Genomic DNA, 19,585 nt, shown 5'->3' on the forward strand with positions numbered 1-19,585 from the left:
TTAGTTAAAGAGCAGAGCAGGGTGAGCTTTCAACTAGGAACTGGAAGCACAAGGTTTCTTTCGGGAAAACTCATTTTCTTAGCAGAAGCAGGCAGGCAGTGAGTAAATCCCCGGCAACAACAATGCTTTTCAGGTATCTTCGAGGCCGCATGAACGGAGCTTTCCTAATGGGAAAACAAGCCTTGTGCCATCAGTCTCCAATTTCTAGGTTGACACGCCGCATACACGGAGGACCAGAGCTTCCAGGCTCTGTGCAGTGTACTGTTACCGAAACGGGTGCTGTAGCAGGTCCCTAAGAGTCTTGAGAAGCTTACGACTGTGAAACTGAAGCAGAACATTGAAGAAGGCCTCATGGAGCTGCTCCACGCCTCCCGGATGGCAAGGCAAAAAAGGGCCTTCCTTCGAGGCCAGGGCTCACGTTGACTTTCACTTTAGGTATATAGCAGAGCAGGGTGAGCTTCCAAATAGGAACTGGAAGCACAAGGTTTCTTACCGGAAAACTCAATATCTTCTCAGAACCATGCCGGCAGTGACTAAAACCCGGTCAACAACAATGCTTTTCAGGTATATTCGAGGCCACGTGAACGGAGCTTTCAGAATGGGCAAACAAGCCTTGTGCCATCAGTCTCCAATTTGTAAGTTCATATGCGGCATACACGCAGGACCAAAGCTTCCTGGCTCTAGGCAGTTTTCTGACACCCAAACGGGTGCTGAAGCAAGGTCTCTAGTAGTCTTGGAAAGCTTACTACCGTTAAACTAAAGCAGAACAGAGTTGAAGGCCTCATGGAGCTGCTGCATACCTCCCGAATTTTAAGGATATTCAGGGCCTTACATCGAGGCTAGTGCTCCCCTTGACTTTCTTTTTGTTACAGAGCACAGCAGGGTGAGCTTCCAACAGGGAACTGGAAGCACAAGGTTTCTTTCAGGAAAACTCATTTTCTTCGCAGAGGCAGGCAGGCAGTGACTAAATCCCCGGCAACAACAATGCTATTCAGATATTTTCGAGGCCGCATGAACGGAGCTTTCCTAAAGGCTAAACAAGCCTTGTGCCATCAGTCTCCAATTTCTAGGTTGACACGCAGCATACACGGAGGACCAGAGCTTCCTGGCTCTATGCAGTGTTCTGTTACCGAAACGGGTGTTGAAGTAAAGTTCCTAGGAGCCTTGGAGAGCTACTACCGTTAAACTAAAGCAGAATAGCGTTGAAGGCCTCATGGATCTGCTGCATACCTCCCGAATTGTAAGGATATTCAGGGCCTTACATCGAGGCTAGTGCTCCCCTTGACTTTCATTTTGTTATAGAGCACAGCAGGGTGAGCTTCCAACAAGGAAGTGGAAGCACAAGTTTTCTTTCAGGAAAACTCATTTTCTTCACAGAAGCAGGCAGGAATTGACTAAGTCCCCAGCAACAACAATGCTATTCAGGTATTTTCGAGGCCGCATGAATGGAGCTTTCCTAATGGCTAAACAAGCCTTGTGCCATCAGTCTCCAATTGCTAGGTTGACACGCAGCATACACGGAGGACCAGAGCTTCCTGGCTCTATGCAGTGTTTTGTTACCGAAACTTCTGTTGAAGTAAAGTTCCTAGGAGTCTTGGAAAGCTACTACCGTTAAACTAAAGCAGAACAGCTTTGAAGGCCTCAATGAGCTGCTGCATGCCTCCCGTTTTGTAAGGATATTCAGGGCCTAACATCGAGGCTAGTGGTCCCCTTGAGTTTCACTTTAGTTAAAGAGCAGAGCAGAGATTAACCAAGATAGCGGAGTAGAAGGACGTGTTCTCACTCCCTCTTGCGAGAGCACCAGAATAACAACTAGCTGCTGGACAATCATTGACAGGAAGACCCTGGACTTCACCAAGGAGGATACCCCTCAACCAAGGACAGAGTAGAATCCACAGTGAGACGGTAGGAGGGGCGCACTCAGAGTAAAATCAAATCCCATAACTGCTGGGTGGGTGACTCACAGACTGGCGAACACTTAAACCACAGAAGTCCACCCACTGGAGTGAAGGTTCTGAGCCCCACGTCAGGCTTCCCAACCTGGGGGTCCGGCAACGGGAGGAGGAATTCCTAGAGAATCAGACTTTGAAGCCTAGTGGGAATTGATTGCAGGACTTTGACAGGACTGGGGGAAACAGAGACCCCACTCTTGGAAGACACACACAAAGTAATGTGTGCATCGGGACCCAGGGGAAGGAGCAGTGACCCTGGGGGAGACTGAACCAGACCTACCTGCTGGTGTTGGGGGGTCTCCTGCAGAGGCGAGTGGTGGCTCTGTTTCACTGTGGGGATAAGGACACTGGCAACAGAGGTTCTGGGAAGTTCTCCTTGGTGTGAGCCCTCCCAGAGTCTGCCATTAACCCCACCAAAGAGCACAGGTAGGCTGCAGTGTTGGGTTGCCTCTGGCAAAACAACCAACAGGGAGGGAATCCAGACCCACCCATCAACAGTCAAGTGGATTAAGGTTTTACTGAGCTCTGACGCCTCAGCAACAGGGAGAGAACCCAGCCCCACCCATCAACAGTCAAGTGGATTAAGGTTTTACTGAGCTCTGACCGCCACAGCAACAGTCAGCTCTACCCACCACCAGAGACTCCCATCAAGCCTCTTAGATAGCCTCAACCACCAGAGGGCAGACAACAGAAGCAAGAAAAACTATAATCCTGCAGCCTGTGGACCAAAAACCACAGTTACAGAAAGATAGAGAAGATGAAAAGGCAGAGGGCTATGTACCAGATGAAGGAACAAGAAACAACCCCAGAAAAACAACTAAATGAAGTGGAGATAGGCAACCTTCCAGAAAAAGAATTCAGAATAATGATAGTGAAGATGATCCAGGACCTCGGAATAAGAATGGAGGCAAAGATTGAGAAGATGCAAGAAATGATTAACAAAGACCTAGAAGAATTAAAGAACAAACAAACAGAGATGACCAATACAATAACTGAGATGAAAACTACACTAGAAGGAATCAATAGCAGAATAACTGAGGCAGAAGAACGGATAAGTGACCTGGAAGACAGAATGGTGGAATTCACTGCTGCAGAACAGACTAAAGAAAAAAGAATGAAAAGAAATGAAGACGGCCTAAGAGACCTCTGGGACAACATTAAACGCAACAACATTCGCATTATAGGGGTCCCAGAAGGAGAAGAGAGAGAGAAAGGACCAGAGAAAATATTAGAAGAGATTATAGTCGAAAACTTCCCTAACATGGGAAAGGAAATAGCCACCCAAATCCAGGAAGCACAGAGGTTCCCATACAGAATAAACCCGAGGAAAAACACGCCGAGACACATAGTAATCAAAGTGGCAAAAATTAAAGACAAAGAAAAATTATTGAAAGCAGCAAGGGAAAAACGACAAATAACATACAAGGGAACTCCCATAAGGTTAACAGCTGATTTCTCAGCAGAAACTCTACAAGCCAGAAGGGAGTGGCATGATATACTTAAAGTGATGAAAGGGAAGAACCTACAACCAAGATTACTCTACCTGGCAAGGATCTCATTTAGATTTGATGGAGAAATCAAAAGCTTTGCAGACAAGCAAAAGCTAAGAGAATTCAGCACCACCAAACCAGCTCTACAACAAATGCTAAAGGAACTTCTCTAAGTGGGAAACACAAGAGAAGAAAAGGACCTACAAAAACAAACCCAAAACAATTAAGAAAATGGTCATAGGAACACACATATCGATAATTACCTTAAACGTGAATGGATTAAATGCCCCAACCAAAAGACATAGACTGGCTGAATGGATACAAAAACAAGACCCATATATATGCTGTCTACAAGAGACCCACTTAAGACCTAGGGACACATACAGACTGAAAGTGAGGGGATGGAAAAAGATATTCCATGCAAATGGAAATCAAAAGAAAGCTGGAGTAGCTATACTCATATCAGATAAAATAGACCTTAAAATAAAGAATGTTACAAGAGACAAGGAAGGACACTACATAATGATCCAGGGATCAATCCAAGAAGAAGATATAACAATTATAAATATATATGCACCCAACATAGGAGCACCTCAATACATAAGGCAACTGCTAACAGCTATAAAAGAGGAAATCGACAGTAACACAATAATAGTGGGGGACTTTAACACCTCACTTACACCAATGGACAGATCATCCAAAATGAAAATAAATAAGGAAACAGAAGCTTTAAATGACACAATAGACAAGATAGATTTAATTGATATATATAGGACATTCCATCCAAAAACAGCAGATTACACGTTCTTCTCAAGTGCGCACGGAACATTCTCCAGGATAGATCACATCTTGGGTCACAAATCAAGCCTCAGTAAATTTAAGAAAATTGAAATCATATCAAGCATCTTTTCTGACCACAACGCTATGAGATTAGAAATGAATTACAGGGAAAAAAACATAAAAAGGACAAACACATAGAGGCTAAACAATACGTTACTAAATAACCAAGAGATCACTGAAGAAATCAAAGAGGAAAACAAAAAATACCTAGAGACAAATGACAATGAAAACACGACGACCCAAAACCTATGGGATGCAGCAAAAGCGGTTCTAAGAGGGAAGTTTATAGCTATACAAGCCTACCTAAAGAAACAAGAAAAATCTCAAGTAAACAATCTAACCTTACACCTAAAGAAACTAGAGAAAGAAGAACAAACAAAACCCAAAGTTAGCAGAAGGAAAGAAATCATTAAGATCAGAGCAGAAATAAATGAAATAGAAACAAAGAAAACAATAGCAAAGATCAATAAAACTAAAAGTTGGTTCTTTGAGAAGATAAACAAAATTGATAAGCCATTAGCCAGACTCATCAAGAAAAAGAGGGAGAGGACTCAAATCAATAAAATCAGAAATGAAAAAGGAGAAGTTACAACAGACACCACAGAAATACAAAGCATCCTAAGAGACTACTACAAGCAACTTTATGCCAATAAAATGGACAACCTGGAAGAAATGGACAAATTCTTAGAAAGGTATAACCTTCCCAGACTGAATCAGGAAGAAACAGAAAATATGAACAGACCAATCACAAGTAATGAAATTGAAACTGTGATTAAAAATCTTCCAAAAAACAAAAGTCCAGGACCAGATGGCTTCACAGGTGAATTCTATCAAACATTTAAAGAAGAGCTAACACCCATCCTTCTCAAACTCTTCCAAAAAATTGCAGAGGAAGGAACACTCCCAAACTCATTCTATGAGGCCACCATCACCCTGATACCAAAACCAGACAAAGACACTACAAAAAAAGAAAATTACAGACCAATATCACTGATGAATATAGATGCAAAAATCCTCAACAAAATACTAGCAAACAGAATCCAGCAACACATTAAAAGAATCATACACCACGATCAAGTGGGATTTATCCCAGGGATGCAAGGATTCTTCAATATACACAAATCAATCAATGTGATACACCATATTAACAAATTGAAGAATAAAAACCATATGATCATCTCAATAGATGCAGAAAAAGCTTTTGACAAAATTCAACACCCATTTCTGATAAAAACTCTCCAGAAAGTGGGCATAGAGGGAACCTACCTCAACATAATAAAGGCCATATATGACAAACCCACAGCAAACGTCATTCTCAATGGTGAAAAACTGAAAGCATTTCTTCTAAGATCAGGAACGAGACAAGGATGTCCACTCTCACCACTATTATTCAACATAGTTCTGGAAGTCCTAGCCACGGCAATCAGAGAAGAAAGAGAAATAAAAGGAATACAAATTGGAAAAGAAGAAGTAAAACTGTCACTGTTTGCGGATGACATGATACTATACATAGAGAATCCTAAAACTGCCACCAGAAAACTGCTAGAGCTAATTAATGAATATGGTAAAGTTGCAGGATACAAAATTAATGCACAGAAATCTCTTGCATTCCTATACACTAATGATGAAAAATCTGAAAGAGAAATTATGGAAACACTCCCATTTACCATTGCAACAAAAAGAATAAAATACCTAGGAATAAACCTACCTAAGGAGACAAAAGACCTGTATGCAGAAAACTATAAGACACTGATGAAAGAAATTAAAGATGATATCAACAGATGGAGAGATATACCATGTTCTTGGATTGGAAGAATCAACATTGTGAAAATGAGTATACTACCCAAAGCAATCTACAGATTCAATGCAATCCCTATCAAATTACCAATGGCATTTTTTACGGAGCTAGAACAAATCATCTTAAAATTTGTATGGAGACACAAAAGACCCCAAATAGCCAAAGCAGTCTTGAGGCAAAAAAATGGAGCTGGAGGAATCAGACTCCCTGACTTCAGACTATACTACAAAGCTACAGTAATCAAGACAATATGGTACTGGCACAAAAACAGAAACATAGATCAATGGAACAAGATAGAAAGCCCAGAGATTAACCCACGCACCTATGGTCAACTAATCTATGACAAAGGAGGCAAAGATATACAATGGAGAAAAGACAGTCTCTTCAATAAGTGGTGCTGGGAAAACTGGACAGCTACATGTAAAAGAATGAAATTAGAATACTCCCTAACACCATACACAAAAAGAAACTCAAAATGGATTAGAGACCTAAATGTAAGACTGGACACTATAAAACTCTTAGAGGAAAACATAGGAAGAACACTCTTTGACATAAATCACAGCAAGATCTTTTTTGATCCATCTCCTAGAGTAATGGAAATAAAAACAAAAATAAACAAGTGGGACCTAATGAAACTTCAAAGCTTTTGCACAGCAAAGGAAACCATAAACAAGACGAAAAGACAACCCTCAGAATGGGAGAAAATATTTGCAAATGAATCAACGGACAAAGGATTAATCTCCAAAATATATAAACAGCTCATTCAGCTCAATATCAAAGAAACAAAGACCCCAATCCAAAAATGGGCAGAAGACCTAAATAGACATTTCTCCAAAGAAGACATACAGACGGCCACGAAGCACATGAAAAGATGCTCAACATCACTAATTATTAGAGAAATGCAAATCAAAACTACAATGAGGTATCACCTCACTCCTGTTAGAATGGGCATCATCAGAAAATCTACAAACAACAAATGCTGGAGAGGGTGTGGAGAAAAGGGAAACCTCTTGCACTGTTGGTGGGAATGTAAATTGATACAGCCACTATGGAGAACAATATGGAGGTTCCTTAGAAAACTAAAAATAGAATTACCATATGATCCAGCAATCCCACTACTGGGCATATACCCAGAGAAAACCGTAATTCAAAAAGACACATGCACCCGAATGTTCATTGCAGCACTATTTACAATAGCCAGGTCATGGAAGCAACCTAAATGCCCATCAACAGAGGAATGGATAAAGAAGATGTGGTACATATATACAATGGAATATTACTCAGCCATAAAAAGGAACGAAATTGAGTCATTTGTTGAGACGTGGATGGATCTAGAGACTGTCATACAGAGTGAAGTAAGTCAGAAAGAGAAAAACAAATATCATATATTAATGCATGTATGCGGAACCTAGAAAAATGGTACAGATGAGCCAGTTTGCAGGGCAGAAGTTGAGACACAGATGTAGAGAATGGACATATGGACACCAAGGGGGGAAAACTGTGGTGAGGTGGGGATGGTGGTGTGCTGAATTGGGCGATTGGGATTGACATGTATACACTGATGTGTATAAAAATGATGCCTAATAAGAACCTGCAGTATAAAAAAACAAACAAAACAACTAATACTAAACTTTCATTGGGTTATTTGTATGGAAATATATTAATATAAATGTTTCAGACATTACATGAAATTTCTAAAAATCTTATATTTGTATTTGTATGGAAATATGTATGGAAATATGTTAATATAAATGTTTCAGACATTACATGAAATTTCTAAAAATCTTATATGTTCTGGTATAATGTTATAAGTAATAATCCTAGTTATTACTTTAAAATGTATATCTCAGAAATAACTAATTTTCTTGTCAACTGCATTATTATGAACTTTCATCAAATCTTTAACCGTGGTCATTTTTAAGTCTTTTGTCATTTACAGACAGTTCTGGGTGTACTCTGATGATTTTGCAAATATGTTCCTATAAAAGGGTTTCAACTTCAAGAAATTCATGGAAAAGACTCTGACAAGTACAGGTTTCAGGTAACTGACTGTACTGCTGAACTGAATGAATAAGCATTTTCAGAACTCTAATGAAAAACTTATGAACTCATAAAAGTGCTAACAAAATATCAAGATGAAAAAAAAAATTAATTACATGGGACTGAGTGAACTGATGAGGACGAGTATAATTTTTGTGACTTTCTGTCTGAATTAAAAAAAAAAAAAATCCCACAAGGACTCAGAGGCAAAGAATATACAAATCAATTTTCACTGCAAAGTAAAGGAGCTGTTACAGTGGAGGATTACTGGACTGAATGTCAATATTATGACATAGTACGAGAGTGTTTCATGTTTGGTAATTGCAATCATTGTTGCTTTTGTTGTGGTCATCCATTTACAATGCTTGCTGTCAGTCTATTTATCTCTTGCAAAAATAAAATACAGTGTGTGTGTGTGGAAAAAAAAAAAAAAGAAAAAAAAAAAAAACAGAGCAGAGCAGGGTGAGCTTCCAACTAGGAACTGGAAGCACAAGGTTTCTTTCGGGAAAACTCATTTTCTTAGCAGAAGAAGGCAGGCAGTGACTAAATCCCCGGCAACAACAATGCTTTTCAGGTATCTTCGAGGCCGCATGAATGGAGCTTCCCTAATGACAAAACAAGACTTGTGCTTACAGTTTCCAATTTCTAGGTTAACACGCAGCATCCACGGAGGAACAGAGCTTCCTGGCTCTATGCAGTGTACTGTTACCAAAACGGATGCTGTAGCAGGTCCCTAAGAGTCTTGAAAAGCTCACGACCGTGAAACTGAAGCAGAACAGTGAAGAAGGCCTCATGGAGCTGCTCCACGCCTCCCATTTGGCAAGGCAAATGAGAGCCTTACTTGAGTCTAGGGCTCACGTTGACTTTCATTTTAGGTATAGAGCAGAGCAGGGTGAGCTTCCAACTAGGAACTGGAAGCACAAGGTTTCTTTCAGGAAAACTCATTTTCTTCGCAGGAGCAGGCATGCAGTGACTAAATCCCCGGCAAAAACAATGCTATTCAGGTATTTTCGAGGCCGCATGAACAGAGCTTTCCTAATGGCTAAACAAGCCTTGTTCCATCAGTCTCCAATTTCTAGGTTGACACGCAGCATACACGGAGGACCAGAGCTTCCTGGTTCTATGCACTGTTCTGTTACCGAATCGGGTGTTGAAGTAAGGTTCCTAGGAGTCTTGGGAAGCTACTACCGTTAAACTAAAGCAGAACAGCGTTGAAGGCCTCAAGGAACTGCTGCATGCCTCCCGTTTTGTAAGGGTATTCAGGGCCTAACATCGAGGCTAGTGGTCCACTTGACTTTCACTTTAGTTAAAGAGCAGAGCAGGGTGAGCTTCCAACTTGGAGCTGGAAGCACAAGGTTTCTTTCGGGAAAACTCATTTTCTTAGCAGAAGCAGCCAGGCAGTGACTAAATCCCCGGCAACAACAATGCTTTTTTGGTATCTTCGAGGCCGCATGAATGGAGCTTTCCTAATGGCAAAACAAGCCTTGTGCCTACAGTCCCCAATTTCTAGGTTGACACGCAGCATACACGGAGGACCAGAGCTTCCTGGCTCTATGCAGTGTACTGTTACCGAAACGGGTGCTGTAGCAGGTCCCTAAGAGTCTTGAAAAGCTTACGACCGTGAAACTGAAGCAGAACAGTGAAGAAGGCCTCATGGAGCTGCTCCACGCCTCCCGTTTGGCAAGGCAAATCAGGGCCTTCCTTCGAGGCCAGGGCTCACGTTGACTTTCACTTTAGGTATAGAGCAGAGCAGGGTGAGCTTCCAACTAGGAACTGGAAGGACAAGGTTTCTTACCGGAAAACATTTTCTCAGAACCATGCCGGCAGTGACTAAAACCCTGGCAACAACAATGCTTTTCAGGTATATTCGAGGCCGCATAAACGGAGCTTTCAGAATGGGCAAACAAGCCTTGTGCCATCAGTCTCCAAATTATAAGTTGATACTCAGCATATACGCAGGACCAAAGCTTCTTGGCTCTAGGCAGTTTTCTGATACCCAAACGGGTGCTGAATCAAGGTCTCTAGGATTCTTGGAAAGCTTAGTACCGTTAAACTAAAGCAGAATAGCGTTGAAGGCCTCATGAAGCTGCTGCATACCTCCGGAATTGTAAGGATATTCAGGGCCTTACATTGAGGCTAGTGCTCCCCTTGACATTCATTTTGTTATAGAGCACAGCAGCGTGAGCTTCCAACAAGGAACTGGAAGCACAAGTTTTCTTTAAGGAAAATTCATTTTCTTCGCAGAAGCAGACAGGCATTGACTAAGTCCCCGGCAACAACAATGCTTTTCAGGTATCCTCGAGGCCGCATGAATGGAGCTTTCCTAATGGCTAAAAGAGCCTTGTGCCATCAGTCTCCAATTTCTAGGTTGACACGCAGCATACACGGAGGACCAGAGCTTCCTGGCTCTATGCAGTGTTGTGTTACCGAAACGGGTGTTGAAGTAAAGTTCCTAGGAGTCTTGCGAAGCTACTACCGTTAAACTAAAGCAGAACAGTGTTGAAGGCCTCAAGGAGCTGCTGCATGCCTCCCGTTTTGTCAGGATATTCAGGGCCTAACATCGAGGCTACTGGTCCCCTTGACTTTCAATTTAGTTAAAGAGCAGAGCAGGGCGAGCTTTCAAATCGGAACTGGAAGCACAAGGTTTCTTTCAGGAAAACTCATTTTCTTCGCAGAAGCACGCAGGCAGTGACTAAATCCCTGGCAACAACAATGCTATTCAGGTACTTTCGAGGCCGCATGAACGGAGCTTTCCTAATGGCTAAACAAGCCTTGTTCCATCAGTCTCCAATTTCTAGGTTTACACGCAGCATACACGGAGGAGAGAGCTTCCTGGCTCTATGCACTGTTCTATTACGGAATCGGGTGTTGAAGTAAGGTTCCTAGGAGTCTTGGAAAGCTTACTAAAGTTAAACTAAAGCAGAACAGCGTTGAAGGCCTCAAGGACCTGCTGCATGCCTCCCGATTTGTAAGGATATTCAGGGCCTTACATCGAGGCTAGTGCTCCCCTTGACTTTCACTTTAGTTATAGAGCAGAGCAGGGTGAGCTTCCAACTAGGAACTGGAAGCACAAGGTTTCTTACCTGAAAACTCAGTATCTTCTCAGAACCATGCCGGCAGTGACTAAATCCCCGGCAACAACAATGCTTTTCAAGTATCTTCGAGGCCGCATGAACGGAGCTTTTCTAATGGGAAAACAAGCCTTGTGCCATCAGTCTCCAATTTGTGAGTTGATACGCAGCATACACGTAGGACCAAATCTTCCTGGCTCTAGGGAGTTTTCTGATACTCAAACGGGTGCTGAAGCAAGGTATATACGTGTCTTGGAAAGCTTACTACCGTTAAACTAAAGCAGAACAGCGTTCAAGGCCTCATGGAGCTGCTGCATACATCCAGTATTGTAAGGATATTCAGGGCCTTACAACGAGGCTAGTGCTCCCCTTGACTTTCATTTAGCTATGGAGCAGAGCAGGGTGAGCTTCCAACAAGGAACTGGAAGCACAAGGTTTCTTTCAGGAAAACGCATTTTCTTCGCAGAAGCAGGCAGGCAGTGACTAAATCCCCGGCAACAACAATGCTATTCAGGTATTTTCGAGGCCGCATGAACGGAGCTTTCCTAATGGCAAACAAGCCTTGTGCCATCAGTCTCCAATGTCTAGGTTGACATGCAGCATACACGGAAGACGAGAGCTTTCTGGCTCTATGCACTGTTCTGTTACCGAAACGGGTGTTGAAGTCAGGTTTCTAGGAGACTTGGAAAGGTTACTAACGTTAAACTAAAGCAGAACAGCGTTGAAGGCCTCAAGGAGCTGCTGCATGCCTCCCGTTTTGTAAGGATATTCAGGGCCTTACAGCTAGGTTAGTGCTCCCCTTTACTTTCACTTCAGTTATAGAGCAGAGCAGGGTGAGCTTCCAACTAGGAACTGGAAGCACAAGGTTTCTTTCAAGAAAACTCATTATCTTAGCAGAAGCAGGCAGGCAGTGACTAAATCCCGGGCAACAACAATGCTTTTCAGGTATATTCGAGGCCCCATGAACGGAGCCTTCCTAATGGCAAAAGAAGCCTTGTGCCATCAGTCTCCAATTTCTAGGTTGACACGCAGCATACACAGAGGACCAGAGCTTCCTGGCTCTATGCAGTGTACGGTTACGGAAACGGGTGCTGTAGCAGGTCCCTAAGAGTCTTGAAAAGCTAACGACCGTGAAACTGAAGCAGAACAGTGAAGAAGGCCTCATGGAGCTGCTCCACGCCTCCCGTTTGGCAAGGCAAATCAGGGCCTTCCTTCGAGGCCAGGGCTCACGTTGACTTTCACTTTAGGTATAGAGCAGAGCAGGGTGAGCTTCCAACTAGGAACTGGAAGGACAAGGTTTCTTACCGGAAAACATTTTCTCAGAACCATGCCGGCAGTGACTAAAACCCTGGCAACAACAATGCTTTTCAGGTATATTCGAGGCCGCATAAACGGAGCTTTCAGAATGGGCAAACAAGCCTTGTGCCATCAGTCTCCAAATTATAAGTTGATACTCAGCATATACGCAGGACCAAAGCTTCTTGGCTCTAGGCAGTTTTCTGATACCCAAACGGGTGCTGAATCAAGGTCTCTAGGATTCTTGGAAAGCTTAGTACCGTTAAACTAAAGCAGAATAGCGTTGAAGGCCTCATGAAGCTGCTGCATACCTCCGGAATTGTAAGGATATTCAGGGCCTTACATTGAGGCTAGTGCTCCCCTTGACATTCATTTTGTTATAGAGCACAGCAGGGTGAGCTTCCAACAAGGAACTGGAAGCACAAGTTTTCTTTAAGGAAAATTCATTTTCTTCGCAGAAGCAGACAGGCATTGACTAAGTCCCCGGCAACAACAATGCTTTTCAGGTATCCTCGAGGCCGCATGAATGGAGCTTTCCTAATGGCTAAAAGAGCCTTGTGCCATCAGTCTCCAATTTCTAGGTTGACACGCAGCATACACGGAGGACCAGAGCTTCCTGGCTCTATGCAGTGTTGTGTTACCGAAACGGGTGTTGAAGTAAAGTTCCTAGGAGTCTTGCGAAGCTACTACCGTTAAACTAAAGCAGAACAGTGTTGAAGGCCTCAAGGAGCTGCTGCATGCCTCCCGTTTTGTCAGGATATTCAGGGCCTAACATCGAGGCTACTGGTCCCCTTGACTTTCAATTTAGTTAAAGAGCAGAGCAGGGCGAGCTTTCAAATCGGAACTGGAAGCACAAGGTTTCTTTCAGGAAAACTCATTTTCTTCGCAGAAGCACGCAGGCAGTGACTAAATCCCTGGCAACAACAATGCTATTCAGGTACTTTCGAGGCCGCATGAACGGAGCTTTCCTAATGGCTAAACAAGCCTTGTTCCATCAGTCTCCAATTTCTAGGTTTACACGCAGCATACACGGAGGAGAGAGCTTCCTGGCTCTATGCACTGTTCTATTACGGAATCGGGTGTTGAAGTAAGGTTCCTAGGAGTCTTGGAAAGCTTACTAAAGTTAAACTAAAGCAGAACAGCGTTGAAGGCCTCAAGGACCTGCTGCATGCCTCCCGATTTGTAAGGATATTCAGGGCCTTACATCGAGGCTAGTGCTCCCCTTGACTTTCACTTTAGTTATAGAGCAGAGCAGGGTGAGCTTCCAACTAGGAACTGGAAGCACAAGGTTTCTTACCTGAAAACTCAGTATCTTCTCAGAACCATGCCGGCAGTGACTAAATCCCCGGCAACAACAATGCTTTTCAAGTATCTTCGAGGCCGCATGAACGGAGCTTTTCTAATGGGAAAACAAGCCTTGTGCCATCAGTCTCCAATTTGTGAGTTGATACGCAGCATACACGTAGGACCAAATCTTCCTGGCTCTAGGGAGTTTTCTGATACTCAAACGGGTGCTGAAGCAAGGTATATACGTGTCTTGGAAAGCTTACTACCGTTAAACTAAAGCAGAACAGCGTTCAAGGCCTCATGGAGCTGCTGCATACATCCAGTATTGTAAGGATATTCAGGGCCTTACAACGAGGCTAGTGCTCCCCTTGACTTTCATTTAGCTATGGAGCAGAGCAGGGTGAGCTTCCAACAAGGAACTGGAAGCACAAGGTTTCTTTCAGGAAAACGCATTTTCTTCGCAGAAGCAGGCAGGCAGTGACTAAATCCCCGGCAACAACAATGCTATTCAGGTATTTTCGAGGCCGCATGAACGGAGCTTTCCTAATGGCAAACAAGCCTTGTGCCATCAGTCTCCAATGTCTAGGTTGACATGCAGCATACACGGAAGACGAGAGCTTTCTGGCTCTATGCACTGTTCTGTTACCGAAACGGGTGTTGAAGTCAGGTTTCTAGGAGACTTGGAAAGGTTACTAACGTTAAACTAAAGCAGAACAGCGTTGAAGGCCTCAAGGAGCTGCTGCATGCCTCCCGTTTTGTAAGGATATTCAGGGCCTTACAGCTAGGTTAGTGCTCCCCTTTACTTTCACTTCAGTTATAGAGCAGAGCAGGGTGAGCTTCCAACTAGGAACTGGAAGCACAAGGTTTCTTTCAAGAAAACTCATTATCTTAGCAGAAGCAGGCAGGCAGTGACTAAATCCCGGGCAACAACAATGCTTTTCAGGTATATTCGAGGCCCCATGAACGGAGCCTTCCTAATGGCAAAAGAAGCCTTGTGCCATCAGTCTCCAATTTCTAGGTTGACACGCAGCATACACAGAGGACCAGAGCTTCCTGGCTCTATGCAGTGTACGGTTACGGAAACGGGTGCTGTAGCAGGTCCCTAAGAGTCTTGAAAAGCTAACGACCGTGAAACTGAAGCAGAACAGTGAAGAAGGCCTTATGGAGCTGCTCCACACCTCACGTTTGGCAAGGCAAATCAGGGCCTTCCTTCGAGGCCAGGGCTCACGTTGACTTTCACTTTAGGTATAGAGCAGAGGAGGGTGAGCTTCAAACTAGGAACTGGAAGCACAAGGTTTCTTACCGGAAAACTCAATATCTTCTCAGAACCATGCTGGCAGTGACTAAAACCCTGGCAACAACAATGCTTTTCAGGTATATTCGAGGCCGCATGAACGGAGCTTTCATAATGGGCAAACAAGCCTTGTACCATCAGTCTCCAACTGGTAAGTTGATAGGCAGCATACACGCAGGACCAAAGCTTCCTGGCTCTAGGCTGTTTTCTGATACCCAAACGGGTGCTGAAGCAAGGTCTCCAAGAGTCTTAGAAAGCTTACTACCGTTAAACTAAAGCAGAACAGCGTTGAAGGCCTTATGGAGCTGTTGCATACCTCCCGAGTTGAAAGGATATTGAGGGCCATACATCGAGGCTAGTTCTCCCCTTGACTTTCATTTTGTTATAGAGCACAGCAGGGTGAGTTTCCAACAAGGAACTGGAAGCACAAGGTTTCTTTCAGGAAAACTCATTTTCTTCACATAAGCAGGCAGGCAGTGACAAAATCCCCGGCAACAACAATGCTATTCAGGTATTTTCGAAGCCGCATGAACGGAGCTTTCCTAAAGGCTAAACAAGCCTTGTGCCATCAGTCTCCAATTTCTAGGTTGACACGCAGCATACACGGAGGACCAGAGCTTCCTTGCTCTATGCAGTGTTCTGTTACCGAAAAGGGTTTTGAGGTAAAGTTCCTAGGAGTCTTGGAGAGCTACTACCATTAAACTAAAGCAGAACAGTGTTGAAGGCCTCAATGAGCTGCTGCATGCCTCCCGTTTTGTAAGGATATTCAGGGACTAACATCGAGGCTAGTGGTCTCCTTGACTTTCACTTTAGTTAAAGAGCAGAGCAGGGTGAGCTTTCAACCAGGAACTGGAAGCACAAAGATTCTTTCGGAAAAACTCATTTTCTTAGCAGAAGCAGGCAGGCAGTGACTAAATCCCCGGCAACAACAATGCTTTTCAGGTATCTTCGAGGCCGCATGAACGGAGCTTTCCTAATGGGAAAACAAGCCTTGTGCCATCAGTCTCCAATTTCTAGGTTGACACGCAGCATACACGGAGGACCAGAGCTTCCTGGCTCTAGGCAGTGTACTGTTACCGAAACGGGTGCTGTAGCAGGTCCCTAAGAGTCTTGAAAAGCCTACGATCGTGAAACTGAAGCAGAACAGTGAAGAAGGCCTCATGGAGCGGCTCCACGCCTCTCGTTTGGCAAGGCAAATCAGGGCCTACCTTCGAGGCCAGGGCTCACGTTGACTTTCACTTTAGTTATAGAGAAGAGCAGGGTGAGCTTCCAAATAGGAACTGGAAGCACAAGGTTTCTTACCGGAAAACTCAATATCTTCTCAGAACCATGCCGGCAGTGACTAAAACCCGGGCAACAACAATGCTTTTCAGGTATATTCGAGGCCACATGAACGGAGCTTTCAGAATGGGCAAACAAGCCTTGTGCCATCAGTCTCCAATTTGTAAGTTCATATGCGGCATACACGCAGGACCAAAGCTTCCTGGCTCTAGGCAGTTTTCTGACACCCAAACGGGTGCTGAAACAAGGTCTCTAGGAGTCTTGGAAAGCTTACTACCATTAAACTAAAGCAGAACAGCGTTCAAGGCCTCATGAAGCTGCTGCATACCTCCCGTTTTGTAAGGATATTCAGGGCCTTACATCCAGGCTAGTGCTCCCCTTGACTTTCATTTAGTTATGGAGCAGAGCAGGGTGAGCTTCCAACTAGGAACTGGAAGCACAAGGTTTCTTTCAGGAAAACTCATTTTCTTCGCAGAAGCAGGCATGCAGTGAATAAATCCCCGGCAACAACAATGCTATTCAGGTATTTTCGAGGCCGCATGAACAGAGCTTTCCTAATGGCTAAACAAGCCTTGTTCCATCAGTCTCCAATTTCTAGGTTGACACGCAGCATACACGGAGGACCAGAGCTTCCTGGTTCTATGCACTGTTCTTTTACCGAATCGGGTGTTGAAGTAAGGTTCCTAGGAGTCTTGGGAAGCTATTACCGTTAAACTAAAGCAGAACAGCGTTGAAGGCCTCAAGGAGCTGCTGCATGCCTCCCGTTTTGTAAGGGTATTCAGGGCCTAACATCGAGGCTAGTGGTCCACTTGACTTTCACTTTAGTTAAAGAGCAGAGCAGGGTGAGCTTCCAACTTGGAGCTGGAAGCACAAGGTTTCTTTCGGGAAAACTCATTTTCTTAGCAGAAGCAGCCAGGCAGTGACTAAATCCCCGGCAACAACAATGCTTTTCAGGTATCTTCAATGCCGCATGAATGGAACTTTCCTATTGGCAAAACAAGCCTTGTGCCATCAGTCTCCAATTTCTAGGTTAACACGCAGCATACACGGAGGACCAGAGCTTCCTGGCTCTATGTAGTGTACTGTTATGGAAACGGGTGCTGTAGCAGGTCCCTAAGCGTCTTGAAAATCTTACGACCGTGAAACTGAGGCAGAACAGTGAAGAAGGCCTCATGGAGCTTCTCCACGCCTTCCGTTTGTCAAGACAAAAAAGGGGCTTCCTTCTAGGTCAGGGCTCACTTTGACTTTCACTCTAGTAACAGAGCAGAGCAGGGTGAGCTTCCAAATAGAAACTGGAAGCACAAGGTTTCTTTCAGGAAAACTCATTTTCTTTGCAGAAGCAGGCAGGCAGTGACTAAAACCCTGGCAACAACAATGCTTTTCAGGTATCTTCGAGGCCGCATGAACGGAGCTTTCCTATTGGCAAAACAAGCCTTGTGCCATCAGTTTCCTAATTTCTAGGTTGACACACAGCATACTCGGAGGACCAGAGCTTCCTGGCTCTATGCAGTGTACTGTTACCGAAACGGGTGCTGTAGCAGGTCCCTAAGAGTCTTGAAAAGCTTACTACCGTGAAACTGAAGCAGAACACTGAAGAAGGCCTCATGGAGCTGCTCCACGCCTCTCGTTTGGCAAGGCAAATCAGGGCCTTCCTTCGAGGCCAGGGCTCACGTTGACTTTCACTTTAGGTATAGAGCAGAGCAGGGTGAGCTTCCAAATAGGAACTGGAAGCACAAGGTTTCTTACCGGAAAACTCAATATCTTCTCAGAACCATGCCGGCAGTGACTAAAACCCTGGCAACAACAATGCTTTTCAGGTATATTCGAGGCCGCATGAACGGAGCTTTCAGAATGGGAAAACAAGCCTTGTGCCATCAGTCTCCAATTTGTAAGTTCATATGCGGCATACACGCAGGACCAAAGCTTCCTGGCTCTAGGCAGTTTTCTGATACCGAAACGGGTGCTGAAGCAAGGTCTCTAGGATTCTTGGAAAGCTTACTACCTTTAAACTAAAGCAGAACAGCGTTCAAGGACTCATGAAGCTGCTGCATACCTCCCGTTTTGTAAGGATATTCAGGGCCTTACATCGAGGCTAGTGCTCCCCTTGACTTTCATTTAGTTATGGAGCAGAGCAGGGTGAGCTTCCACTAGGAACTGGAAGCACAAGGTTTCTTTCAGGAAAACTCATTTTCTTCGCAGAAGCAGGCAGGCAGTGACTAAATCCCCGGCAACAACAATGCTATTCAGGTATCTTCGAGGCCGCATGAACGGAGCTTTCCTAATGGATAAACAAGCCTTGTGCCATCAGTCTCCAATTTCTAGGTTGACACGCAGCATACACGGAGGACCAGAGCTTCCTTGCTCTATGCAGTGTTCTGTTACCGAAATGGGTGTTGAACTAATGTTCCTAGGAGTCTTGGAAAGCTACTACCGTTAAACTAAAGCAGAACAGCGTTGAAGGCCTCAAGGAGCTCTTGCATGCCTCCCGTTTTGTAAGGATATTCAGGGCCTTACATCGAGGCTAGTGGTCCCCTTGACTTTCACTTTAGTTAAAGAGAGGAGCAGGGTGAGCTTCCAACTAGGAACTGGAAGCACAAGGTTTCTTTCGGGAAAATCCATTTTCTTAGCAGAAGCATGCAGGCAGTGACTAAATCCCCGGCAACAACAATGCTTTTCAGGTATCTTCAAGGCCGCATGAATGGAACTTTCCTATTGGCAAAACAAGCCTTGTGCCATCAGTCTCCAATTTCTAGGTTAACACGCAGCATACACGGAGGACCAGAGCTTCCTGGCTCTATGTAGTGTACTGTTACAGAAACGGGTGCTGTAGCAGGTCCCTAAGCGTCTTGAAAATCTTACGACCGTGAAACTGAGGCAGAACAGTGAAGAAGGCCTCATGGAGCTGCTCCACGCCTTCCGTTTGGCAAGACAAAAAAGGGCCTTCCTTCTAGGTCAGGGCTCACTTTGACTTTCACTTTAGGAACAGAGCAGAGCATGATGAGCTTCCAAATAGGAACTGGAAGCACAAGGTTTCTTTCAGGAAAACTCATTTTCTTTGCAGAAGCAGGCAGGCAGTGACTAAATCCCTGGCAACAACAATGCTTTTCTGGTATCTTCGAGGCCGCATGAACGGAGCTTTCCTATTGGCAAAACAAACCTTGTGCCATCAGTTTCCTAATTTCTAGGTTGACAGGCAGCATACACTGAGGACCAGAGCTTCCTGGCTCTATGCAGTG

At 44.2% G+C, this 19,585-nt stretch overlaps 1 long non-coding RNA gene across 1 annotated transcript; it reads right to left on the reverse strand.

Annotated features, from left to right (window-relative positions):
- Nucleotides 1–415: 415 nt before the first annotated feature.
- On the reverse strand, nucleotides 416–19,250 carry LOC309647541. The gene is made up of 3 exons (XR_014256160.1): nucleotides 19,212–19,250; nucleotides 17,865–18,351; nucleotides 416–1,123 (listed from the first exon to the last, which is right to left on the reverse strand). It is a non-coding gene; the product is annotated as an uncharacterized lncRNA (long non-coding RNA).
- Between the last annotated feature and the right edge of the window lie 335 nt (nucleotides 19,251–19,585).

The sequence above is a fragment of the Balaenoptera physalus genome (assembly GCF_965194825.1).
Source record: "Balaenoptera physalus genome assembly, chromosome: 18".
NCBI lineage: Eukaryota > Metazoa > Chordata > Mammalia > Artiodactyla > Balaenopteridae > Balaenoptera > Balaenoptera physalus.